Source organism: Schistocerca americana, chromosome 3 (genome assembly GCF_021461395.2).
Source record: "Schistocerca americana isolate TAMUIC-IGC-003095 chromosome 3, iqSchAmer2.1, whole genome shotgun sequence".
Taxonomy (NCBI): domain Eukaryota; kingdom Metazoa; phylum Arthropoda; class Insecta; order Orthoptera; family Acrididae; genus Schistocerca; species Schistocerca americana.
Window position 1 is genome coordinate 739,483,085 of NC_060121.1, and position 27,541 is coordinate 739,510,625.

The window sequence follows — 27,541 nt, forward strand, 5'->3', positions numbered from 1 at the left end:
CGGAAGTAAAGTTCTATGTACTGACTTGGCAGAAAATCATAAGAAATTTTGGTATTATGTCAAAGCGGTAGGTGGATCAAAACAAAATGTCCAGACACTCTGTGACCAAAATGGTACTGAAACAGAGGATGACAGACTAAAGGCCGAAATACTAAATGTCTTTTTCCAAAGCTGTTTCACAGAGGGAGACTGCACTGTAGTTCCTTCTCTAGATTGTCGTAAAGATGACAAAATGATAGATATCGAAATAGACGACAGAGGGATAGAGAAACAATTAAAATCGCTCAAAAGAGGAAAGGCCGCTGGACCTGACGGGACACCAGTTCGATTTTACACAGGGTACGCGAAGGAACTTGTCCCCCTTCTTGCAGTGGTGTACCGTTGGTCTCTAGAAGAGCGTAGCGTTCCAAAGGATTGGAAAAGGGCACAGGTCATCCCCGTTTTCAAGAAGGGATGTCGAACAGATGTGCAGAACTATAGACCTATATCTCTAACGTCGATCAGTTGTAGAATTTTGGAACACGTATTATGTTCGAGTATAATGACTTTTCTGGAGACTAGAAATCTACTCTGTAGGAATCAGCATGGGTTTCGAAAAAGATGGTCGTGTGAAACCCAGCTCGCGCTATTCGTCCACGAGACTCAGAGGGCCATAGACACGGGTTCACAGGTAGATGCCGTGCTTCTTGACTTCCGCAAGGCGTTCGATACAGTTCCCCACAGTCGTTTAATGAACAAAGTAAGAACATATGGACTATCAGACCAATTGTGTGATTTGATTGAAGAGTTCCTAGATAACAGAACGCAGTATGTTATTCTCAATGGAGAGAAAAAGAATGGTTCAAATGGCTCTGAGCACTATGGGACTTAACTTCCAAGGTCATCAGTCCCCTAGAACTTAGAACTACTTAAACCTAACTAACCTAAGGACATCACACACATCCATGCCCGAGGCAGGATTCGAACCTGCGACCGTAGCGGTCGCGTGGTTCCAGATTGTAGCGCCTAGAACCGCTCAGCCACACCGGGCGGCCAATGGAGAGAAGTCTTCCGAAGTAAGAGCGATTACAGGTGTGCAGCAGGGCAGTGTCATAGGACCGTTGCTATTCACAATATACATAAATGACCTGGTGGATGACATCGGAAGTTCACTGAGGCTTTTTGCAGATGATGCTGTGGTGTATCGAGAGGCTGTAACAATGGAAAATTGTACTGAAATGCAGGAGGATCTGCAGCGAATTGACGCTTGGTGCAGGGAATGGCAATTGAATCTCAATGTAGACAAGTGTAATGTGCTGCAAATACATAGAAAGATAGATCCCTTATCATTTAGCTACAAAATAGCAGGTCAGCAACTGGAAGCAGTTAATTCCATAAATTAGGAGTGATTTGAAATTGTATGATCATATAAAGTTGATCGTCGGTAAAGCAGATGCCAGACTGAGATTCAGTGGAAGAATCCTAAGGAAATGCAATCCGAAAACAAAGGAAGTAGGTTACAGTACGCTTGTTCGCCCACTGCTTGAATACTGCTCAGAAGTGTGGGATCATTACCAGATAGGGTTGATAGAAGAGATAGAGAAGATCCAACGGAGAGCAGCGCGCTTCGTTACAGGATCATTTAGTAATCGTGAAAGCGTTACGGAGATGACAGATAAACTCCTGTGGAAGACTCTGCAGGAGAGACGCTCAGTAGCTCGGTATGGGCTTGTGTGCTGCGTCCTCCGATGCTCGCCTCACACAGGCCACCTAGGGAAGTGAAACCACGTGTTTAGGAATCAAGTGAAAAGTATTTCCTGAGCTCTCAGTACAAATACTCTCATTCCAGGGCGCGTCGACGCTGGTGCACTGGTCGTCTTCCTTCGCGCTGGTTGTCGAACCGCCTACTGCCACTGCGACGGCTTGTTCGTCATGGCCAGTGTTGACTACCTCGAATCTGCGCAAGGAAGCACTAAAAACACCCCAGCACCATCTTATTTTAGGAGGTAGCTACCCCAACCACATCTCACTGATAGAGGGGCTGCCGGCCACGTGAGTGGAGGGCAGCTGCCGGCTCAGTACAGCTCGTCACTGGGGGAGGGGGGGGGGGGGGGATGAGTAATGGATTTTCACTGTCTTCTTCCTCTTCGGCGGAATTTTCACTTCATTTGCCGGTTTCACCTGTTCTGCATTGGGCGTCATCTTCATTGGTTTGTTATGGTTTATGGGGCATTGCAGGCGTGCAGGCTACAGTGGACGCATGTCGGCGTTTCACTTTCTGTTACAGGCGTGGATGTCGTACTTTCTGGAGCATTTCACACACCGTACAGCATTACGGCAAAACTTAGCCACCTGACCTTCTTCCTGGCACCGGAAGCCCTGGGACTTGTAATCGAAGCCTGGAGGGAGAGCTTCTACTTGTACATGGAAGCCCAGGAGCTACTGCAGTGCGGAAATGTCCTCCACCATCCGTCTTCAAGAGTTCACCCTTCCGTCCGGGCCCACTGACAAAACCCGGTGGTGGTCGTTCCATGGTGTTCCATATTAGGTCCGCAGACCATCAGACAACCACCACCGGCACAAGAGATTTCTGCAGCGAGCGCGGACATAATGTGCAACTATAACAGCAGACTGATGCAGCTGGAAGCGCTCCTTGCAGGCGCTTACCGTGTTCAGAACCAGAGTAGGACTACATGGCAACGAGAGAAAGCCGCAGCTGTCGCGAGCAGCATAATGAACGTCTACAGCATCACCATAGTGCTAGGAATGCGCTTGACGGGTGCAGACGTAATAAGGAACGCCATGGGACGGTCGCCACTGCGGAAGATAGCCGCAACGGGCGCGGACGGAAGTGGAAACGACTGGAGACAGATACCACCACAAGGAACAGTCACAGTGGACGCTGACAGCATAGTGCCCAGGCACCACCCTCGCATTTATGTTGACAAGCTAAAACATTATGACCACTGCTTACCGCGACGGTGGATCGCACCTGGTGGCACTGAGGGCTCGTGACGTGGTAACAAAAGTATGTAAGCATAGCAGACATGGGCAGGATCACGCTGCAAATGGGGAAATTGAGACAAGCGACTTTTACAAGGGAAAGATTATTATTATGCAGAGCCTGTGAGCGAGTATCTCGAAAACGGTGAAGCTGATCGAAATGTTCAGGTGACACTGTCGTGAGAATCTATGGAAAGAGGTAGAAGAACAGTGAAGCTAACACTAGGCGCTAAATGTTTGGAAGTCCGCGACTCTTTACAGAACGTGGAGTCTGGAGGCGTGTCTGCTATGTAAAGTAGGATAGATAGTGATACGTGGCATCTCTGCCTAAAGAGCACAACACTGGTGCAGGCGCAAGTATTTCAGATAACACCGTTCATCGTACATTGTTGAATATGGAACTCTCCAGCAGACCACCCCTAAGTGATACATGTTGACCCAACGAGATCGTCATTTACGTTCGCACTGGACATGTGACCATCAGCATTCGACCGCCGATAAAAGGAAATGTGTCGGCTCTTTATGTGATTCATTACACTAAGTCTATGGCCGTCTCCACAAACGCCATCATCGAGCCGAACGGTGGCTCGTAACGAGTAACACGCCACGGTTGCAGGCTATTAGGAGCAGTGTTATGCTATTGCAGACATTTTCCTTCGCTTGCATTGGACCTGTGGTAATAATCGGAGACACTCTGAGAGCTGTGAACCATCTGCATCCCTTCGTGCTTGATGTCTTCCCCGACGGCGATGTCATCCGTGAGCAGTACAATAACTGTCAGTGTCTCGGAGCTAGAACCGCGCCACAATGGTTTGAAGACCACAATGGTGAACTCACGTTGTAGTTTGGGGGAACAGATTCACCTGACGTAAATCCTACGGAATCTATCTACGTTATTATGGGCACCATCACCGTGAACGCATTTCAGCGGCCCGTTATTTATGCGAGATGTGCGTAGATGTCTAATGCTGCATACCTCCATAAACCTAGTAACGAACTGTCGGGCACCTGATACGCAGAAACAGTGGTGAATTTCTTTCCAAAGACGGAGAAACAAACTAATAAGCAGGTGTTCATAATGTTTTGGCTCATCAGTGACCTGGTCAGGAAAGTGACATGTCTCAAGAAACACCTGATGAAGACATGAAGTTACTACGCCTAAATATCGTCTTCGGAACATGATCGAGAATCAGCGTTCTGTTTTTCGGCTAATCCTCTGAATAGTTGTGGAGACTCCCCAGGACTGATCCCATACGTGCCGCGCATTCCTCGGCTAGCCCTCTGAATAGTTCTGGAGACTCTCCAAGGACTGATCCCACATATGCCACGCCTTTTTCGTCTTGCAGGAAATCCGCTGCCTCAGATATATGTTGGAATACTTGGATGAGGGCGTCAGCCACACGATTATTTATACCCCTTATATGATGGTTAGAACGGAAGGCGGGTATTCGCACAGTCCACCTGCCTATTCGCGTCATCTTCCAATACCTAGCAGCCACGATAAGGCCTTGTTGTCAGTTTATTGGCAGACTAGCTTATGTTAAAGATAAAAATTGAATCATTGTAATCCAGACTATATGGCTAGCTCATTTGCTTTGTGTACCTGGTATTTGCCGTCTGCCATGAATAAAGACTAGAGGCGTAGCCAGTAGGCTTTCTCTCTCCCACGTTTTCTTCCAGGTAGTCAGCCATGACAACAATTGGAGGAGCCTGTCTGCAAGATAAACTCTCCATCGAAATCTGGTAAAGGTAGGAGGGGAGCGCTGGCCATTGCTGACTTCAGTGCATGAAAGGATGCCTGTTTAGTATCACCTCACTAAAAATGCTCAGCCTTCCTCCGCAGTGGGTTAAGGGGGGCAGCCAGTTGCGCAAAAATAGGACTGAATTGGTCGAAAAAATCACCTTCACTATAAACCTAGCTACTCTTATCTTCTTTATCCTTCGGCATGGGGAGTACGAAAAGTTTCAGTTCGATCATGGTCCAGCCTCACATCTTCACTAGATACTGACCAAGGAAAGGTGTCTCTTTGAGGCCCGTGTTGAACTTAGCAGATTTTACAGTCAGTCCGATTTCCTGGAGATGATGAGGTACTTGACCTGGATGATCCAAGTGCTGTAAATAACCACAATATCTAGATAGTGATAGACAATCTTAGATTTTATGTCCCTCAGCACAGATTGTACTGAGCATGAAAAAAATGGCTGCTTTGGTAGCCAACCGAAATGGAACTCTGGCATTTTCAAAGACGTTCCAGTGTGAACAGGAAGCAGTAAGAAGCTTGGTTTCCTCCATGAAATGCACCTGGTGGTAGGTTTGATTCAGGTCAAGAACAGTAAAATTTTGAGCACCTGAAATCCAAGTAAAACAATTATGAATTTGGAAAATTGTACAGATACCTGAATCACCTTTTGATTCACGTCCTATTGTCCACAACTGACTAGCAAAGTTTCCTACTGGGTTTAGGTATCAGACAGAACGGTAATGCTGTTGTTTAGTCATCAGAAGTTAGTGAATTGTACAGTACATACGTTGTGTCAGTGACTTTCAACTTGTGATTTTTTTTTCGTTCTTTACATAGTCACAGTGAAGTATTTAGAGCCTGCTGTGTAAGCGAGTCTGTGCATCCTTTCATAAACAAAGTAGAAGTCCACATGCTGCATGTCGTCTCCATATTACTTGAAAACCTGTATGCAAATGAGCTTTATAGGTCAGAAATACAGACCAAGTATATGAAGCCTCAGACACAGTTATAAATAAGTACTTGAGCACCGCTAGGTGTGTCAACTGGTTTTCAAGTAATTTCTTGTTACGTATTCATATATTTCTACGTAAGGGAAATAATACTCTAAAACTTATTTAATTACAATCAAAAACGAAAATTTATGTGGTTTGTGAGGGATGTCGCGTATTGATAATACACTGAATTGAGTGTGCTGAGAAGTGCATTATGGAGCAAAGTGAGCCATTCACCAGTTTCATTACAATTTTTATTCAAAAATGGTTCAAATGGCTCTGAGCACTATGGGACTTAACTTCTGAGGTCATCAGTCCCCTAGAACGTAGAACTATTTAAACCTAACTAACCTAAGGACATCACACACATCCATGCCCGAGGCAGGATTGGAACCTGCAACCGTAGCGGTCGCGCGGCTCCAGACTGTAGCGCCTAGAGCCGCTCGGCCACTTCGGCCGGCTACAATTTTTGTGTACACTTTTGAACAGATTTAACTTAATGTGTGGACAAAACACGTCAGCAATCTACAGAACTCATATGCAAATCTATGTTAATTTAAAAATTGAAATGTTTTATTGCATAGTGATTTTAGGAAATGTATTAGAAAAGTGATGAAGAAACAAACAATCTTGGTTGCAGGGTTGTAGTTGTTACTTATTTATGAATGATGCATGTCGCCTGATTCAGGCATCTTCAGACTGTCTGATATTAGATGGCATACGCACGGTATCCCATATGCCTGACACCATCTATCAGCCATTCTGAAGAAGTCTGAATGAGATGAAACACGTCATTGGCGAATAAATAATTATTATAACTAGCAACCAGGACTGTTCGTTCCTACATCGTGTATTACTGGTTACCATCCCCGCGCCGGCCGCGGTGGTCTAGCGGTTCTAGGCGCTCAGTCCGGAGCCACGCGACTGCTACGGTCGCAGGTTCGAATCCTGCCTCGGGCATGGATGTGTGTGATGTCCTTAGGTTAGTTAGGTTTAAGTAGTTCTAAGTTCTAGGGGACTGATGACCATAGATGTTAAGTCCCATAGTGCTCAGAGCCATTTGAACCATTTTTTGTTACCATCCCCGCCTCGAGTTAGACAGAGTAGAAGAGAAGTTATTCTTTTATTGTGCGAACTATTATGATGGATAATCGCTGAAGCAAAGATAACACTGGGCAGCCAGAGATACAGTAAGGGTACGTAGCGTTCCACATTCTGACTCTTGCTAAATACGAGAATTTATTGCAATCAGCAGATGTGTCTATGAAGTGGTTTATCCTAGTGACATTCAGCGATTATCAGTCAACGGCTGTAATATTAATGATTGTGAAATTTAAGTTCATAGGAAACGATCACTTTAATCAGCAACCGTATTCTAGGTCCAACTGACGTATCGGATGCAACGCTTTAAAACATACAGGGCAAAATGATACAGCGGCTAATGCGACATGTTTACTGTTAGTCGTCAGTCGTCACTACCACATTATGTAGCCGACATAATGTAAAAAAACCAAAATAAAAAAGAGACGAACCATATATGCTCAGTGCGGTGCGTTTTCGAGTCCCAAACGTAAATTCAGTGCCATCCCTGCTCTATGATGTAAACAGAAATCACCTCGTATTGCACTCAGGCACACTCAAGAGTTACCTCTTCCATGTCTGTCACGAATTAAAAACTTTGTCAAGTGCTTCCTGCTAATAGAACGTAGTTTGCGATAATTCGGAAGAGATACAAACTCTTTCCCTTGAGAAGGGGCGCTTTCAATTGTGCCGTAATCGGCGAAGCGGCAGAGGGTGGCTCATGCCTCCGGCACAAAGGCCTGCCGCCAGCCCGTCCTCTGCTTTGTCCCGCCGCGCCGGCCCGCTGGCTCGATACCGTACCGCACGACTCCAGAGTCCCACCGACTGCCTGCCTGCCTGCCTGCCTGCTCCTCCTCAGGACGTGCCGCACAGCGCACCGCGCGCCGCCCCGGGGCGACTTCCTGCCACTCCCCGCGCTGGACTCTCTCTCTTCTGGGCGGACTAGGAGAAGATTAAGAGGACAGGGTTCAAACGCTGCACCTTGACGGTAACTTACCTGAATTCACCAAATACTGTCATCTGATTTACTGGTTGACATACAAATGAGGCATTTAATAGAGTTGGTCTCATTATTCAAATAGGAGAATCAGGGATGCACTTATATCAGGGGCTCATGCAAGGGACAGGAGTCTCCTCCAAGTACTGGTCAGCCTTCCACCGCCTTACTGGTAGACATCCCACCCCGCATTACCCCATCCTCCATGACGATCGACCCTTTCCTGACAACCTCAGTAAGGCTAACCATTTTGCTTCCCACCTATCCGAGGTCTTCTCCATTCCTGACGAGCCTCATTTTGATTACTTGCTCTTCCTCACCGTCCTTGACCGCACTGACACCTCTGTCCCCCCACTTGCCCCTAGCTTCCAGTACTTGGATCGGTTACCCCCCTCCGACATCAACACTCCCATCACCACGCAAGACATCACACTCGTCCTCCGCTCCAAACACAACACCGCCCCTGGTCATGACGGCGTCACCTACCGTCACCTCAAGGAATCCCCTCCATCCTTCCTGTCTGTCCTTGCTACCCTGTACAATATCCTCCTCTCCACTGGATTTTACCCTGACCTGTGGAAGACTTCCCATGTCCTACTGTTCCCTAAGCTTAACAAATCCCCCTCTGCTACCTCTTCCTATCGTCCCATCTGCCTCACCTCCGTGTTCAGTAAGGTCTTTGAGGCCATCCTCTCTCGCCGTATCCACTGCCACCTTAACCAGCACCGCCTCCTTCCTCTTACCCAATGTGGCTTCCGGCCTTCCTTCTCTGCTGACGACCAGCTCCTTAACCTAACCCATCTTCTTTCCCTCCAACTTAACTCCCGTCGCTCTGCTATCTTTGTTTCCCTTGATCTCCAGAACGCCTATGACCGAGTCTGGCATCCCGGGCTCCTTTTCAAACTCCAGACCTAATCTCTCGCCATCAACTTCGTCCGTCTTGTTGCTTCCTTCCTCTCCCATCGTCCCCCCTATGTGACTATCCACAATTCCAACTCCCGTACTTTCTACCCCTCTGCCGGCGTGCCCCAAGGTTCTGTCCTTTCCCCTCTATCTCCTGTACACTGCTGATATGCCCAAACCTCCCCCTCCTGTTCATCTTCTCCAGTTTGCTGATGACACCGCCTTCCTAGCCCTTTATCCTACCCTTCAACGGTCCCAACGTACCCTCCAAACCCACCTTGACTACTTCACCGCATGGTGCAACCAGTGGTTCCTCCATGTTAATCCCTCCAAGACCCAGGCAATCATTATAGGCCGCACCACCCGCTTCTTCCGCCTCCATGATTTCTACCTCACCATTTATGGCCATCCTATCCACCTCACTCCTACCCTCAAATACCTTGGCCTCACACTCGACCGCCACCTCACCTGGACTCCCCATCTCCTTACCATCCAAAACAAAGCTCACAACCGCCTCCTGAAACTCCTGTCCGGCCGGACATGGGGTCTGCATCCTTTCACAATCCTTCACACCCACAAATCCATGATCCGCCCCATCCTTTGTTATGCCAGCATCACTAGGATTTCCGCCCCTCCCCGGTTCTATAAAGCCCTCCAAATCCTCGAACGCCATGCACTCCGCCTCGCCTTCCGCATCCGCCTTCCGTCCCCCACGCGCATCCTCTATGACCTCATCCCCTTCCCCCACCTCCTCCTTTTCCTTGAACACATCCGCACACTATATATTGTCCGCCGCCTTGATCCCCCTCACCCCCTGGTGTCTCCCTTCCTCTCCACTCCCAACCAGTTGTCGCGCCTTTACCGTTGTGTCCCTCCCTCTCTCCATCTCCACACCCTCCATCTCCTTTCCCAACACAAATTCCACCGTCTACCCCTCCCGGATGATGACCTTCGCCCTGACATCTACCCTTCCTACCAACTCTAACCTCTTCCTGCCTCCTCCTCAGGGCTCCCTCTCCTCCCCCTCCCTCCTTCTGAGCGGATTTCCCCTCCTACTCCCCCTCCATCTCTTGTGCCTTCTTTCAGTGTCTCTGCGCTCCCTCCTGCCCTGTCTTCCCTTTTCCTCTCCCTCCCCATGTGTCTCCTGCCTCTTCGTGAACCCACGGTTGACCCTCCTCTCTTCATCCCGCCACTTCCCCAGCTGCCCCATGCTCTCCCCTCCTTTTCCATCCTCTCCGACCTTTCCCTCGGCAGGTCCCACCTGGTAGTTTTATTCTTCGTCGTGTATGCTCCAAGTGGGTTTTAAGTGTGTTGTTTCAGAGTGTTTTTAGTACTGTGGCCAACTTTTAACCTGTGCATGAGCATCCAGTGTCTTCTCTGTGTTTTAAGAATCGCCAACTGTGTTTTTTTAACTTTCTGGTGACTTTTTTAACTGTCCCCAATGAACGTCTACATGTCAGTGTATTTTTACCTCCATTTTCTCCCCGTACTCTGTTTTATGTTCCCCTTTTTTATCTCCTTATGTATGTATTATTTTATTCTTGTTTTAGTTGTCGTGTCACTCGGCTGAAGAGCGGCGGATTGTGCTGCTGACAGCTCTCCCCTGCCCATATGGGGCAGGGGAATGAAATCACAATAAAGGAAAAAAAAAATAGGGACAGGAGTCTCGGTCGGGCAAACAGTTTTTCCCCCACATGGCTCCTGTATGAACTGATCCCCTTCCCCCACCTCCTCCTGTTCCTCCAACATCTGCGCATCCTTTACATTGTCCGCAGGCTTGATCCCCCCCCACCCTCTGGTTTCTTCCTTCCTCTCCACCCCCCGCCTTTTGCCGCGCCTCTATCGCTGTATCCCTCCCTCTCTCCACCTCCACACCCTCCATCTCCTTCATCAGGGCAATTTCCAACGCCTCCCCTCCTGGATGACGAACTTCGCCGTGACATCTAGCCTTCCTTCCAACTATAACCTGGCCTTGTTCCCCCCCCTCCCCAGGGCCCCCTTTTTTCCTCTTCCCTCCTTCTCCCAGAGCGGATTTTCCTCCTTCGCCCCCCCCCCTCCCCTGAGACCCTGCACCCCATACTTGCCTCTTCCCTTCCCACATCCCTCCCTACCTGGCCCTCTTCAGCGCGCCCCCCGCTCATCTCCCCCATCTCTTCCCCTCCCTCCCTTCTTCCAGTCTCCCTCATCTCCTTGCGCCTGGCAGATCCTCTGTTTTGATCATCATCAGTGTGCCACATCAGTGTTGTCTTAAGTGCTGTTTCTCCTGTGCGTCAAGAGGTGTGATTTTAATTGTGTACTGTCTTGAGGTTCGCCGTCAGTGTTTGTTATGTGCTACGCCATCCGTCGATACCTTTTATGCTCCAGTCACACTGTGCCTTGTGTTCTTTTAATTGTCACAGTGTGTGGCTTTTTGTGTGTGCTACTTTTAAACAGTTTTAACGGTTTTTTATCTTCATTTTACAGTCACCACATTTTTTGTCTATTGCCTTCCATGATGTTCCCCCTTTTTATATCTATGTTCACCATATTCTCTCCTTTGTTCTTTTTAAATGTCGTCTATTGTTTGTTCTATGTCTTTCGGCTGAAGAGCAGCGCATATGCTGCTGCCAACCCGCCCCGATGGGGAATTGAAATACAATAAAGAAACAAAAGGGGCAGGAATGCACAATCCATAAAAGTAAGCGAACGTAGCTTTCAACACAAAGTTACATCTTTGTCTTTAAATGGCACTTGTATGTTTTTTTCGGCTCAAATCAAAAGTAGAGATATAATTAGTGATGCCACAGTTAGTTTCACCCCACACCCTCTGAAATACTTGGACCTTAAAGAATGACAATGGCACTCCAGTTTCTGCCGTAATGTACAGAGCAAGGGTTGTCCACAGCAGGCTTCATGACAGTGCAGACTACCTGCATTATGGCACAAACCATGGTGCAGCTGTTCAGAATTTTTCCGGGTTGTATGGCGGTGGTCCATGGAACTCTTCAATCCCTGACATTTCGTCCAAGGCTACGTTGGATATCTCTGAAGGTGCTTCTGGTTGTGCTGAGTCTTGCCGACTGACGAGTCGGACGTCGAAGAGCGACGTAAATAATGTGCAAAGTGGGCTTGGTCTGGATTTCACGTGACAGTAGAGATAAACCTTGTCAAAGAAAAAATTTTTTTAACTATCGATTATAGTAAGTCAAAGATAAAAACTTCTCATCGATTCTGCAGCGCCACAGTCCATGTATCAATGAGTTTCACAGCTTCATCTTTTCTGTTAAATTCCCATGTTTATATATTTCGATGGCTTCTCTATACAGCTGTGGATAATAGTTTGTCATAGTACATAAAACTTTCCGAAAATTTCACTACTTGATCACCTGATTGAAGAGCATGTTCCGCCACGGCTGATTTGTCTGTTTTCCCTAGTCGACAAAGATTTTTATGTTCCTTCAACCGTTTATTCACACTTCTCTTTGTAGTTACAATGTAGACCTTGCCACACGTACACGGAATCTTATATATCCCATTTGCAGACAGAGGGGATGCATGGATGAAGGAACATAAGTCTTTGCCGACTAAGGAAAACAGACAAATCAGCTGTGGCGGAACATGCTCTTCAATCAGGTGATCACGTAGTGAAATTTTCGGAAACTGAAGTTTTGTCTACTATGACGAACTATTATCCACAGCTATATAGAGAAGCCATCGAAATATATAAACATGGGGATAATTTTAAGAGAAAAGAAGAAGCCATGTAACTCATTGATACATGGACTGTGGCGCTACAGAATCGATGAGAAGTTTTTATCTTTGATATACTATAATCGATACTTAAAAAATTTTATCTTTGACAAGGTTTATCTCTGATGTCACGTGAAATCCAGACCACACCCACTTTCCACAGTATTTAAGTCGCTTTTCTACGTCCGACTTGTCAGTCGGCAAGACTCAGCACAACCAGGAGCACCTCCGGAGATATCCAGCGTAGCTTTGGACGAAACGTCAGGGATTGAAGAGTTCCATGGACCACGGCCATACAACATTTACATCTACATCTACATCTATACTCCGCGAGCCACCTTACGGTGTGTGGCGGAGGGTACTTATTGTACCACTATCTGATCCCCCCTTCCCTGTTCCATTCACGAATTGTGCGTGGGAAGAACGACTGCTTGTAAGTCTCCGTATTTGCTCTAATTTCTCGGATCTTTTCGTTGTGATCATTACGCGAGATATATGTGGGCGGTAGTAATATGTTGCCCATCTCTTCCCGGAATGTGCTCTCTCGTAATTTCGATAATAAACCTCTCTGTATTGCGTAACGCCTTTCTTGGAGTGTCCGCCACTGGAGCTTGTTCAGCATCTCCGTAACGCTCTCGCGCTGACTAAATGTCCCCATGACGAATCGCGCTGCTTTTCGCTGGATCATGTCTATCTCTTCTATTAATCCAACCTGGTAAGGGTCCCATACTGATGAGCAATACTCAAGAATCGGACGAACAAGCGTTTTGTAAGCTACTTCTTTCGTCGATGAGTCACATTTTCTTAGAATTCTTCCTATGAATCTCAACCTGGCGCCTGCTTTTCCCACTATTTGTTTTATGTGATCATTCCACTTCAGATCGCTCCGGATAGTAACTCCTAAGTATTTTACGGTCGTTACCGCTTCCAATGACTTACCACCTATGGCATAATCGTACTGGAATGGATTTCTGCCCCTATGTATGCGCATTATATTACATTTATCTACGTTTAGGGAAAGCTGCCAGCTGTCGCACCATGCATTAATCCTCTGCAGGTCCTCCTGGAGTACGTACGAGTCTTCTGATGTTGCTACTTTCTTGTAGACAACCGTGTCATCTGCAAATAGCCTCACGGAGCTACCGATGTTGTCAACTAAGTCATTTATGTATATTGTAAACAATAAAGGTCCTATCACGCATCCCTGCGGTACTCCCGAAATTACCTCTACATCTGCAGATTTTGAACCGTTAAGAATAACATGTTGTGTTCTTTCTTCTAGGAAATCCTGAATCCAATCACAAACCTGGTCCGATATTCCGTAAGCTCGTATTTTTTTCACTAAACGTAAGTGCGGAACCGTATCAAATGCCTTCCTGAAGTCCAGGAATACGGCATCAATCTGCTCGCCAGTGTCTACGGCACTGTGAATTTCTTGGGCAAATAGGGCGAGCTGAGTTTCACATGATCTCTGTTTGCGGAATCCATGTTGGTTATGATGAAGGAGATTTGTATTATCTAAGAACGTCATAATACGAGAACACAAAACATGTTCCATTATTCTACAACAGATTGACGTAAGCGAAATAGGCCTATAATTATTCGCATCTGATTTATGACCCTTCTTGAAAATGGGAACGACCTGCGCTTTCTTCCAGTCGCTAGGTACTTTACGTTCTTCCAGCGATCTACGATAAATTGCTGATAGAAAGGGGGCAAGTTCTTTAGCATAATCACTGTAGAATCTTAAGGGTATCTCGTCTGGTCCGGATGCTTTTCCGCTACTAAGTGATAGCAGTTGTTTTTCAATTCCGATATCGTTTATTTCAATATTTTCCGTTTTGGCGTCCGTGCGACGGCTGAAGTCAGGGACCGTGTTACGATTTTCCGCAGTGAAACAGTTTCGGAACACTGAATTCAGTATTTCTGCCTTTCTTCGGTCGTCCTCTATTTCGGTGCCATCGTGGTCAACGAGTGACTGAATAGGGGATTTAGATCCGCTTACCGATTTTACATATGACCAAAACTTTTTAGGGTTCTTGTTTAGATTGTTTGCCAATGTTTTATGTTCGAATTCGTTGAATGATTCTCTCATTGCTCTCTTTACGCTCTTTTTCGCTTCGTTCAGCTTTTCCTTATCAGCTATGATTCGACTACTCTTAAACCTATGATGAAGCTTTCTTTGTTTCCGTAGTACCTTTCGTACATGATTGTTACACCACGGTGGATCTTTCCCCTCGCTTTGGACCTTAGTCGGTAAGAAACTTATCTAAGGCGTACTGGACGATATTTCTGAATTTTTTCCATTTTTGTTCCACATCCTCTTCCTCAGAAATGAACGTTTGATGGTGGTCACTCAGATATTCTGCGATTTGTGCCCTATCACTCTTGTTAAGCAAATATATTTTCCTTCCTTTCTTGGCATTTCTTATTACACTTGTAGTCATTGATGCAACCACTGACTTATGATCACTGATACCCTCTTCTACATTCACGGAGTCGAAAAGTTCCGGTCTATTTGTTGCTATGAGGTCTAAAACGTTAGCTTCACGAGTTGGTTCTCTAACTATCTGCTCGAAGTAATTCTCGGACAAGGCAGTCAGGATAATGTCACAAGAGTCTCTGTCCCTGGCTCCAGTTCTGATTGTGTGACTATCCCATTCTATACCTGGTAGATTGAAGTCTCCCCCTATTACAATAGTATGATCACGAAACTTCTTCACGACGTTCTGCAGGTTCTCTCTGAGGCGCTCAACTACTACGGTTGCTGATGCAGGTGGTCTATAGAAGCATCCGACTATCATATCTGACCCACCTTTGATACTTAACTTAACCCAGATTATTTCACATTCGCATTCGCTAATAACTTCACTGGATATTATTGAATTCTTTACTGCTATAAATACTCCTCCACCATTGGCGTTTATCCTATCCTTGCGGTATATATTCCATTCTGTGTCTAGGATTTCGTTACTGTTCACTTCCGGTTTTAACCAACTTTCCGTTCCTAATACTATATGCGCACTATTTCCTTCAATAAGAGATACTAATTCAGGAACCTTGCCCTGGATACTCCTGCAGTTTATCAATATTACGTTAACTTTTCCTGTTTTTGGTCTCTGAGGACGGACGTTCTTTGTCAACGATGATAATGTCCTCTCTGGTAAGCCGTCAGGTATTTTATCGTTTCGCCCAAGGGGGGGTCCCTCTAACCTAAAAAACCCCCGTGTGCACGCCACACGTACTCTGCTACCCTAGTAGCTGCTTCCGGTGTGTAGTGCACGCCTGACCTGTCTAGGGGGGCCCTACAGTTCTCCACCCAATAACGGAGGTCGATGAATTTGCAACCATTATAGTCGCAGAGTCGTCTGAGCCTCTGGTTTAGACCCTCCACACGGCTCCAAACCAGAGGACCGCGATCGACTCTGGGCACTATGCTGCAGATATTAAGCTCAGCTTGCACTCCGCGTGCGATGCTGGTTGTCTTCACCAAATCAGCCAGCCGCCGGAAGGAACCAAGGATGGCCTCAGAACCCAAGCGGCAGGCGTCATTCGTTCCGACATGTGCTACTATCTGCAGCCGGTCACACCCAGTGCGTTCAATAGCTGCCGGAAGGGCCTCCTCCACATTACGGACGAGACCCCCCGGCAAGCACACCGAGTGCACACTGGCATTCTTCCCCGACCTACCCGCTATTTTCCTAAGGGGCTCCATAACCCGCCTAACGTTGGAGCTCCCTATAACTAATAGGCCCGCCCTCTGTGACTGTCGGGACCTTGCCGGAGAATCGGCCACTGGCCCAACAGGCGAGGCATTCTGTGGTGGCTCGGAAACGATGTCATCACCACTAGGAAGCACCCCGTACCTGTTGGAAAGGGGTAAGGCAGCTGCCACGCGGCCAGATCCCACCTTCGCCTTTCGGCCAGGCACGCGCGAGCCCACCACTGTCCGCCATTCACCCTGGAGTGATGGCTGACCGGTAAGATGCTCACTGCCGGAAGACGCAGCGACATCAGGGGTTCCATGTGATTCCAAGGCCACCGAAGTAGGCATAGGTCTCACCACAGTTGCCCCAACGCCACTACGAGCCAACGCCTGCGCCTCGAGCTCGATGAGCCTAACAGACAAAGCCTCCACCTGCCCCCGAAGAGTGGCCAATTCTCCTTGCGTCCGCTCACAACAACCACAGTCCCTACACATGACTATGTTTACCCTACTCTATACGGTGACAAATTCCCAAGATAATCTTCTGATGAGCTACTCTGATAATCAAGAAACACTCACTGAAAAACGAGACGCGAAAACTACGCTAGGTTTTCCCAGAAAAACTATTTAAAAGCTAAGCGCAGCAAATAAGTACAAAAACGCTTTATACAAACAGTACTCGCTGCTGCTGGTGCTCTCGCTCTGGCTGTCACAAGACAACTGCTGATTCAAGTGACTAGTGGCTAACGGCCGCGAAACAAACAAAAGACGGTTTTAGGGCGCTTTCTGTTCTAAACGATCAAGAAAACACTAAGAAATATAACACGAAAACTACGTAAAGTTTTATCAAGAACTGTTAGTTACTATGCAGAGCAGATAAACACAAATAGAATCCCTTCCTTAGTGGAAGGTCGTAAACAAAATGCAAAATAAACGCTTTATACAAACAGTACTCGCTGCTGCTGGTGCTCTCGCTCTGGCTGTCACAAGACAACTGCTGATTCAAGTGACTAGTGGCTAACGGCCGCGAAACAAACAAAAGACGGTTTTAGGGCGCTTTCTGTTCTAAACGATCAAGAAAACACTAAGAAATATAACACGAAAACTACGTAAAGTTTTATCAAGAACTGTTAGTTACTATGCAGAGCAGATAAACACAAATAGAATCCCTTCCTTAGTGGAAGGTCGTAAACAAAATGCAAAATAAACGCTTTATACAAACAGTACTCGCTGCTGCTGGTGCTCTCGCTCTGGCTGTCACAAGACAACTGCTGATTCAAGTGACTAGTGGCTAACGGCCGCGAAACAAACAAAAGACGGTTTTAGGGCGCTTTCTTTTCTAAACGATCAAGAAAACACTAAGAAATCTAACACGAAAACTACGTAAAGTTTTATCAAGAACTGTTAGTTACTATGCAGAGCAGATAAACACAAATAGAATCCCTTCCTTAGTGGAAGGTCGTAAACAAAATGCAAAATAAACGCTTTATACAAACAGTACTCGCTGCTGCTGGTGCTCTCGCTCTGGCTGTCACAAGACAACCCGGAAACATTCTCAGCATCTGAAACATCCGGTCGTGAAAACCATCATTGTATGATTAAACCATAATATGATTTCCCATAATTTAAAATCTAAATATTCCAGAGGGCATCGCTTTTACAGCAGTCAAACAGAGCCTGCCATCACTAACTGTAATTACAGTTTTCATTTCAGTCGAAGAAACATACAAGTTCCATTAAAAAAACTTGTGTGCAGAAATTCATGTTTATTTACATTTATGTACTGTACATCTGCTCATAGTGTGAGCTCCTTACATAAATCTACGACCAATTGCGTTATTTACATTTTGCTTCATTTTGAAAATGTTTGAGGTTGCAGAGTTAGGTGGGACTCTTTCGTATGCTGTAATGTGTATAAGTGCATAAGTGCAATTATTTCCATTGGTGACTCAGGATAGTGTGCTGAACAATTTTACATCGATATTTATGTAATTTGCAGAATAATAATAATAGCCATTACAAGCCATAATTTTAAGTCGGTAGATACCTATAAGCACATGTGGCAAGTGCATTGCTTCAACATGTGAATTTTTTTCGTTCTGTACATAGTCACAGTGAAGTATTCAGATCCTGCTGTCTAAGCGAGTCTGTGCATCCTTCCGTAAACAAAGCAGCAGGTCAAACGTTGAAGTGTGGATGCGTGAACACAAAATGGTTAGACTATACTGACAGGCGTAGTTCACTTTGTGGTGCAGTATGACTGTGCAGTAAACAGCAGGTCATTAAGTTTGTGATCTGTCTGTCAGTACACTGTTAAACACAGAGGAAAAACAACCAACGCACCAAGGGTTCTACATATTAAGTTGCCGCGTACTAGTGCTTATGCTTACGACACCAACCACCATTAACAGCTGTGGATTTCACAAGATCCAACATGGGTAAAACAAAACACACACACGCGCGTGCACACACACACACACACACACACACACACACACATATATATATATATATATATATATATATATATATATATATATATATATATGACTTTTTCGAGTCATCAGCCTTCTGAATGGTTTCATGTGCCTGCCAAGAATTCTCCTGCCCCGTCAACCTCTTCATCTCAGAGTAGCACTTGCATCAACGTCCTCAACTATTTGTTATATATATTCCAATCTGTGTCTTCCGTCTATAGTTTTACAATCGACAGATCCACGAAATACCATATAAGTTACCAGTTCATGTGTTAACATATGTGTCATATTATCTTACCCTTTCTTTGTTTCAAAGTTTTATCAAGCGATATGGCGCTGTGGGTAGCATACTGGACTCGAAATCTGGAGAACAACGTTTCAAAGTCACGTCCGGCCATCCTAATTTAGTTTTTCCGTGAATTTCCCTAAAACGCTCGAAGCAAATGCCTGGATCATTCCTCCGAAAACGCACGGCCAGTTTCTTTCCCCAATATTCAAACAATTCGTGTTGCTGCTCCATTTCCGAAGACCACGATATCGATGGGACGTTAAATCCAAATTTCTCTTTCTTATTTGAGCCATGTGCATCGGCTTCGTTACGAGATTAATGCCTCTTTGGTTATCGATGGCGTCCTTGGTGTAGTCTTCCTATCAGATACGATGGTCTGAGCGCCTTCGATTTGAAGCACGGCGTGTCGGTTGCTCTCGAGTCCTTCAAGTTTGGTTCCGCGGTGGTGCGAGGATACTCTATGAGGTGGCGGGCCACGCGGCGGCTGCTGGCTGAGTGATGGAGGGAGAGAGAGGGGGGGGGGCGGTTCAGTGAGGGGCGTGTTGTCCGCTGTAGTTGTGCGGAGCCGGCGTGGTCGCTGAGTACGAGTCCAACGAGAGTACTGTACTCGAGTCTGCGTGACCAATTTTCACTGGTGTTCACAAAGAGCGGTGGCCGTTTCTTAGTTTGGTTGGTTTGGTGGCTAAGCGGCTGTTCAAAGCATTAGTGTGTTCCACAGCCTGGTTACAGTAGATGCAAGAGTACGGTTATGCTGTTATATAATCTTCTCTGACCTGATTGCACTACTGAACTTATATATTATGAAACAGCTGCTTGGTCTAAATGATTTGATATTAGTAAGTTTCCCAGGTTTTATTGTTCAAGTTTCTTTCGCTCGTTAAGAAATGTCTTAACTTTAGTTGTCTGTAATTTAGTACAGTGTTCAGATTTAAAGAACTACGATGTGCTCTTGTTCTTTTACCGTACTTTAGACATTTTCTGCTTTAAAGGGAGTTCCTTGTACTCAACCATTACGTAAATATTAGCTGGGCGGATTATAACTGAACTGTTTATAATTCTAGTGCTCTTACGTGGGCTGATCCTTTGATTCTTGTAAACTGAGAGGGTTTTGATGAACTATCTGTTGACTTGCGTGTAGAATACGAGTAACTGGCTTAAACTGTCAGCACTGCTGTTGAACCAGAATTCTTTCATAAAGTCAGGTGCTCTTGTTTGCACTGGTCAAATAGTTACTTCTTACTTGAAGTGTCAGGAAGTCTTATTCATATTGCAGGTTTGTTAAGTTCATATGAAAGTGAGCAATCGTCTATTGGCTTAATTCGCAGATGGTTAAATTAAAAGGTTAAAACTGAATGGGTTTTTTGTGTTTAATGCGGAGGGATACTTCAAATACTTGTCATCTCTTTTCATTGCAAATTTTCTGCTTGTGTGTGCGTGGGGCTATGTATGTTTATTGCCGTTATTAAACATCTTAATTAAGCGCTATGACTTATTGTCTATGCCTAGTGCTAACGGGTATCCTAAGTTACTCTAACCGGAAGGTCAAGACTTGGACTGCTGGAAAGAGAAAGGCCAGCAAGTCTACTAAAGGACATCCCGTTTGTAAAACTGATACAAATATTGTGGCGCATAATCAACCCCCACTCCCACAAGTTAAGCAATGTTGTTTACCACTTTGTACTCAATGGATTCCTAAGGAATGTGGCTGTTATTTAATTGATCGTCTTGAGTGACTTATTGAGTAATCCACATGTGAAATCGTCAGTTGTAATTACGTATTTAAAGGAGAAAGGTCATAATTAAGGATTCTTGGAATTCATTGTTCATGTTGCTTATTGTAAATATTATTTTACTGTCAGAAATCAGAGCTTGAAAGTTAATAACATCTTTAGTGCTGATCATCAAATTTTAAAGTTTTCTGAACTGACAATCTATGTTCAAGCGTTTAAAGTTTTGAAGAGACTAACAGTAAATCTGTTTTCATGGTATGTTTGTAAAGTGGCTTGGCATCCCCTCCCACTCCTACTGATTCATTTTCTTTTTGTGTCAGTTTTACAAATAATGCCTCTCCTCGCCGATTCTGCGAACCTTTAGTATATTATGTCCATCGGTATACGCTGTTTTCAACATACTTTTATAGCACTGCATATCTTACTCTGCAGTTCTCGTCTTTTCTGATTTCTTCACAGTCCAAGATCACTTACATAGAATGCTGTATTCCATAACTACGTAATCAGAAATCTATTCCTCACAATAGGGGCTATGTTTGATACTAGCACTCTTCTGTTGGTGAGAAAGGCCCTCTTTACTTGTGCGAATTTGCTTTTTAAGTCCTCTTGGCTTCGTTCGTCATATGTTGACTTCACATATCTAGTGGTGTCCAAGTCTGATCTTACGTTTATTGCCATTGCTTGCAAACTTACTCATTCTTTGGTTTACTCTCAATCCATAACGTGTCGTTATTTGACTTTTGATTCCATTTTACGGGTCTGCAGTGCTTCCCCACTTTCACTGAGGATAGCAATGACAGCAGCGCATGTTATCTTTGATATCCTTTGACCCTCCATTTTAATATCATTTCTAAAAATTTGTGTTATTTATATCATTCTTGCTTTGATGTAAAGACTGAACAGTAGGGGATAAGAACTATTTCCCTTCATAATTCGAGCACTTCGTTTTTGGTCTTTGCATTCCTACTTTTTCGTCTTCGTTGATGTACAGAAGTATTGCAATATAAGTCACATTGACGTAAAATAATTAGGAAGTTCGTGGAATCCATGGCGAAATGACGGCAGAAAAAACACGAAGAAATCGAAAAAGAAATAATAGTGGGTAGGACTGATTTAGTTAGCTAAAATGGTTCAAATGGCTCTGAGCACTATGGGACTTAACATCTATGGTCATCAGTCCCCTAGAACTTAGAACTACTTAAACCTAACTAACCTAAGGACATCACACAACACCCAGCCATCACGAGGCAGAGAAAATCCCTGACCCCGCCGGGAATCGAACCCGGGAACCCGGGCGTGGGAAGCGAGAACGCTACCGCCCGACCACGAGATGCGGGCTGATTTAGTTAGCGAAAAAAGTCAAGAGACCCTTCGGTAATATCAAAAAAAAGTTATCATCAATAAGATTGCACGAGGATTCCACTGAGAAGAGCAGAAGAGTACAGAGCGCATAAATGGAAAGTGTACATTGAAGATTTCTACTGGGGGAGAGTGGGGGGGGGGGGGGGGTGGGGTGGGGGGCTGCGGAAGGATGAAACAGAAGAAGAAATGTGAGTAGTTGTGGAAGAGTTTGGGGACAAATATTGTCGGATATTCTATAGACTAACACATGTAGGAGCGGGAAACCGACCTCAATCTGTGCTTCAAAGGTGAAGTTGACCTTGGGGTGAATATCATTTTAGAAATTATGGACTGAATGAAGCTATTTATGTGACCATACCACACAGCTAGGGAAACAATAACGCTTTAGGGGTGCATGGCTTAATGCCTGTTGTTCGAAATGTTCCAGCAAAATGTGAGCTGGTTCAAAAATGGCTCTAAGCACTATGGGACTTAACATCTGAGATCATCAGTCCCCTAGACTTAGAACTACTTAAACCTAACTAACCTAAGGACATCACACACATCCGTGCCCGAGGCAGCATTCGAACCTGCGACCATAGCAGCAGCACGGTTCCGGACTGAAGCGCCTAGAACCGCTCGACCACCGCAGCCGGGAATATGAGCTTGTACTGGCGACAAAGGTGACACTATAACGGGCATATTTTCAGCCCTATCTTTCTCACCAAGCAGCTTTACACCACTCTGTTTAGCTGAGATGTATAATAAATTTTGCGATCAGGCATTCTCTTAATTTCTTTTATTATCTGATGTATTAATGCAGAAGGAAAGTGGTGTAATATTGTTTATGAATTTCTGGCATTATTCTGTAAAAGTAATTTTGTGAAACACTCGTGTAGTCTGACGCTTCAGTCCATAGGAAAAGCTTAGTCTGTGACAAATTTAGTTAATCTGTAAGCAACAACTGCAAGAAGTTAGTCTAACGTGGAACACAAAATTGTGAAGATGGACTTTTCTAGCATGCCTGACTATTTAAGTACTATGAATCTCGGAATCTAACGCTGTACGTTAACTTGCCATGATTTTGTTCTAATGCATGCATGCTACACTTTATGTCTCTAATAATATCATCAAATTCATTATCACATCTGCTGCCTAAACAAATACGTGTATGGCAAGGACCACCACGTACTTTGATAATGATTGACACGCGACGTTCGCTGACACACCTCTGAATTCTGTAGTAATTTCTATATGCGTGTCATTAACTTTCAAGGAAATAAGTTCATTCATCTTTTCACTACAATTTTTAGTTTTGGCAATTCTGATGAGGTCTTCCTGCCAATTACTTAAGCGAAAATTAATTATCATATGGTCATATTGATTAAGTGTTAGGAAAAGTCTGTTGTATTTTGTAACAGGGATTTTATTTTTAATACTGAAAGTTCGGAGTAGCATGAAGAAGAGGACACGAAGTTTTGAACTATAGTCGGTCTCGTTCAGGACTCGCCATCTCGCAAGCAGATGGACGCACAGGCGAAGAAGCGGAGATAATTAGTGGAAAAACTGATTAATTTTTTAGGAAAGACGAACATATTTTATGATAATTGAAATTGGAGAAGTTAAAGAAGATCGGAGAGACATTTATTGAAACGGAGAATGCTCTATTAGCATGTGGTGACGAGAAGAACACAGATCTTTCTAGAAAATGATTGCTTCGCCATTGTTATAGTAGGATACTGAAATTTTGAGAAGAAATGAAGTTCATTAAAGTTAGGAAAGAAATATCTAGAGAGACCTTCAGAATAAATTATGAACTGAAGTAAGGATGCTGTCTGTTTCCCAGTCTGTGCAGAAGGCACTGGATCTGTGGTGTAGAAAGTGCATAGGCACACGGATTAAGGTAGGGAGCCGGTGTATGTACACACATATCTATGCCGATAATTAGGTTGTTGCAGCAGATGATCAAGTTATACCTTGTATGCTTATGAAGTCGTTGGAGGACTGTAAAAAGTGGAGTCTGAAAATTACTTTTGAGGTGATGGAATATCTACGTTCCGGAGAAGGGGGAGGTAACGTGAACGTTGGCGGTCATCTGATTAATGTGTGTAAAGAGTTTAAGTACCGGGTAGTATCCTATTACATGACGGAAGTTTTAACAAAGTATCCAGCAAAGGATCAGGCATGCAAATGCGGATATCCAAAAATTAAACCCTTTACTTTGGTCCTCAAAAATGAGTTTAAATGCTAAAATTCATTTATTCAAGTCCATCGTTGAACCAGTAACAAGCCATGGGACTGCATACTGGGAAATCACACAGAGAAATAAAAAGAGCCTTGGAGCTTTAGAAATGAACCAGTTGAGAAGAGCGCGTAGAATTTTCCGAGTTGACCGCGTAAGAAATGAGTAAATAAGAGAAAGGAACACTGATTCGTTACAGATTACTGAGAAAATAGAAGAGAGGCAGGTAGGATGGTTCGGGCATGTCAAGAGAATGTATGCGAACAGATGGCCCAAGAGAGTACTTTCATGCCGATCTCCTGGAAGGAGAACAAGAAGAAGAGCACGGAAAGTCTTACTAATTGGTATCTGAGAAGCGATGGAGAGAAGAGGGATGGAAGAGAATGTAGAAGAATGGCGAGATCGACGCATCTGGCAACAGATATACGGGATGCGGCGAGAGGTCTAGGATCCCCGCAACAAGAAAGGAAATCAAATTTTTAAATTCTACAAAGAAGAGAAACTGCAAGAGGTGAAGATTTATAAGAGGGAAGAAAGTCGAGAACCAATTATTACAAGACCAGAATTCAAGATCCATGACACAAGACAACGGGAGGTTGAGATTCGTGGTACATCGAAAAGCGTAGAACCGGAGGCAATCACGCCAAGGAGGCGCCGTTGCAAGGATATTATAAATGACTGAAGCGATTACATAAATTAACTATAGCTACATTAACTGGCAAATTGTTACAAAACTCAACACTCATAGACCAAAAGGAAAAAAAAGTATGGATTGTTGTAGCCACACTTCAGCTTACTGACATGAGAGCGGAACATTGAGCACTTAGACAAGATGGGGACAGATGCCGTGGAAGCCTATGTTGTGGTTGAAATGCATTTACAGCAGTCTGCCGCTACAATGTAACGACACTTCCGAACGAAGGTCAACAAAGATCCGCCAACACCAGACTCCATTTGGAGGTGTTACACACACAGTTTAAAGTTTCAGGATGGCTCTGAATCTGACGTAGTTGGGTTGATGATCACCAATTCATGTCATGGCCTCCACCACGGATTATAGAATGCACGGTAGAGATGACGAGGTGTAGGCGCAGTAGCAAGCCGCGTCACTGACGTCAGAGTGAACCCAACCAGCGTTCAACAGTCCACAACTGCCATTACATATTGTATTGTAATTCCGTTTACGTACGAAAAAAGGCTGTTGATGGCAGTGTGAAGTTTTATTAGTGACTGCCGACTGACTACAACGGACAGCTGTAATTACCAATATATTGAGGGATTTTTAGACAAAATTTTTAATAGCAAACCAACGATTTGGTGTGCGAACAGTAGTCGTACTAACCACACCAGACAAGTAAATTAGGAACCAAGTTTCATATATTTTCTAAAAACAATGGGCTGAAAGGAATATGGATAAATGCTTGTCAATGTGCAGATTCGTTTTCAATTGAAAAAGCATGTGAATTCTCATTACATTTTACCGATTCGGGTGATGAAAAGTATTTGAAAAATGAACTGTTCAATATTCCTTGGAAACGCAAGTGGAAAACTGACGCTCTGTCAGTTCTGAATCTACCATCCTCCAGTACTGATTTAGGGCGCAGTGATGAGCCTAATAAAGAGAAAAATTTTTGGGCACAAAAACGAATCTACTTTAAAGGAGCAGAAAGCAGACTTGTTGTTCAGTTAAATATATTATCAGCTAATAAAGAAATGCAAAACGTTAACAGTGAAAATAAACACTGCTGTGAATGCGACAATGTATACTTATAGCAACAATTACAAATTAGGGAAACAGGGGTAAAAAATCTTAAACAAAAGAATGCAGATTTACAGGATCGTCTGTCTCGATATAGTGCTGAGGTAACGAAATTAATCAGAGAGTCATCCACGGCTTATTTCTGTCAAAAGCAAGTGATTATGAAAGGACGGTGTGCTAATGGTCATCTGAAGATATTGAAAAGGATGGGACTTTACATTGCCTAGCTTGCTGAAATGACCTCTGCCCAGTGAAGTTACTATAAAAATATCTGAGGCTCTTTAGCATTCCACCAGATTTCGTTGATTTCAGCCTTAGTGTTTTGGAAACTCAGAGTTATTAACAAAATTTGAAAAAAACAGATGTGGTTCTTACTTTTGATGAAATGAAAGTAACAGTCATTTATGTTATGACCACAAAGAGGAGATTATGAGGGGATGACACTGCATTGCTCAAATTGAGGTCATCAGAAGTTTTGTAGGAAAATGGATGCAGCCCATTTATTAAGACTTTGACACATACATTTCTAAGGGCTTGTTGGCTGAAACGATTCCAGCAATAAAAAGTGTTTCATTTCAAGTGAGAGCATTTAAGTGTGATACGGGGTGGGGGGCATCAAACAGAAAACTTATTGGTAATCTAAAGGTAACATTAGTTGACTCAGGATTCGATATTCCATCAAATCAAAACAAGAAAATATGGTTTTTATGATATGCCTCAGACCTTACAACTGTTGCAAAATCATCTGCTTGACGATGGTTATCGACTAAAATCTGCTACTTTGCTCACAAAAGAACCACTCATTAAGTTAGCTGAACTTCAAAACACTGGCGTAGGTTACAGTATATGGATAGATTAAACATGAGAAAAGCTTAATAATAATAATAATAATAATAATACACCACTAAAACATGGAAAATCCCGGTTACTTTCATACCTGCAAGTGAGTTCATGTGTGCGTCGGGTACCTGTAGGCTTCAATGCAGCGCAGCACGGCAAGGGGGTTCGCACTGATGTCACAGCTCACTGGCCTCTGGCCAGTCATCCGACCTAAACCCGTGCGATATTTTTGTGTGCGGTTATGTGAAAGATTCAGTGTTCATGCCTCTTCTACCAACAAACTTACCAGAAGTGCCAGGTCGTGTCATCAGTGCTTTTGAACACACTGACATGGACATACTGCACCGAATATGAGAAGAAATTGATAATCGACTTGATTTCTGCAGAACCAGTAGGAGGCACGTTAAAAAAGCTTTTTCAGTTTTTCTGTGTTTCTGCAATTCCCTGTGACAATATGTGAAATAATATATCTACAGCAAACCTGTCGAATGGCTTATACCGAACAATTTTTCCCTCTCGCCTTAAAAAAGTAGAGAGACTCCGAATTTCCACCTATTCTCTTGTCTGTGTGATGAATAGAGAGTAGCTGCTATTGTTTTGTGCATTGCCTGTGTACCATTTTACAGGACCAATGCCTGACATATTTAAAAGTGAAAGCCATTGAAAGCGACTACTCGCCATTGAAACATGTAGTAACCCAGTCGACCGTTGTTGAGAATGCAAAACTGTATC